This window comes from Sitodiplosis mosellana, unplaced genomic scaffold (genome assembly GCF_009176505.1).
Source record: "Sitodiplosis mosellana isolate CC-2019 unplaced genomic scaffold, AAFC_SMos_1.0 Smas_scaffold_6197, whole genome shotgun sequence".
Classification (NCBI taxonomy): Eukaryota; Metazoa; Arthropoda; class Insecta; order Diptera; family Cecidomyiidae; genus Sitodiplosis; species Sitodiplosis mosellana.
Window position 1 is genome coordinate 3,227,538 of NW_022601438.1, and position 1,309 is coordinate 3,228,846.

A 1,309-nucleotide genomic window follows, 5' to 3' on the forward strand; every position below is an offset into this window, starting at 1 on the left:
CAAAAAAAAAAGCAACAACAAAAATATTCACATTTAAATTATTTAACTTACGTTCCGGTGTTCAAACATTTCTTTTTTTTTTCTAAATATTTAGATAGTTTGAAATTAGTTCGTCGTATTTCGTTTGCAGTATTCCTTTTTTCCCTCATTATCATATCATATTGCATTCCATTTTGCTCACCTTAGGTTTTATTGACTATATTTAAAGAAATAACAAAGAAGTGAACATACAGCCAATGTAACTTATTCAAAGCTACGATCAAATAAAATCATTTTGATTAAATAAACAAACAACATGCTGATGTTTTCTTTTCATTCGTCTTCATTATCCAATATGCCAAATTCAGAACAATAAAACAACCATATCGTTTATTTTTTTAACGTGTGTTTAATTTATTCATGTTTTTTCTTCTCATTCAAATTCGTCTAACCTCAAATTCCATGTGGAAAATTGATCAAATAAAGTGGATTTTTTTCGTCATCGTTACATCATTTCTTTTTTTCCTAATCAACTGATTTTTTTCCCTTTAAAAAAAAACAACCGAAAAAAATCAACGCTTCAATGTGAATGTACTAGATGGTTTCGGTGTTGACCGTAGCCACCGCAGGTGCAATTAGCATGGTTGGCGCTTCGAGTGTATTATTAGTTTCGATTTGCGTCAGAGTAATCCACATTTTTTGCATGTCACATTTGTGTTTGAGACGGCGTTGTCGCAGATTTGTTGCACGTTGTTTCAGCATATTTTGTTTATCCTCCAACAATTCATTTAATCGCTTGTATTGTTCGGTTAAAAGAATTAATTTATTTAGAATGGACACACAGTCAATATCACTGGCCATTGTTGTTGTTGTCGTCGTCGTCGTCGGAATGGTTGAGTGTTTTTCGATTTGCATTTTGGCTGCACCAATGCAATAATGTGTAATGCGTTCCGGGGGGAACCGAACCGCAGAAAATAAAAAGCAAAAAACAGTGCTAACAACTAACTGAAATCATCATGCAGAGAGTGCGACTAATCGATGAACTCGTTATTCACACACCAATTGGCCGAATATGAAACAGATATACCACACGTATATTAACACTGCATCATTGTCGTTGTGTTATCGTTCTCGTCGGCGATTATTCAAACTAATAAATTGACAATATATTGGTTTCGGTGTTGTGTATATTGTGCTCGTTGACACAAGCGCATGATCCTAGTTCAATACCCTTGTGTTTACACACCGACTGCGGGCGATGGACGAGACTGAGACAGACAAACAGAGAGAGAGAGAGAGAGAGAGAGAGAGAGAGAGAGAGAGAGAGAGA

At 35.1% G+C, this 1,309-nt stretch overlaps 1 protein-coding gene across 1 annotated transcript in view; it reads left to right on the top strand.

Moving 5' to 3' along the window:
* The window catches only part of LOC129577268 (uncharacterized), a 3,102-nt gene extending 2,808 nt beyond the window's left edge, over window positions 1-294 (top strand). The window contains exon 4 of the mRNA XM_055464008.1: window positions 1-294. This exon is cut by the window's left edge and continues 622 nt beyond it. The gene's annotated coding sequence lies outside the window, so the exon portion shown is untranslated.
* The last annotated feature ends 1,015 nt before the right edge of the window (window positions 295-1,309 follow it).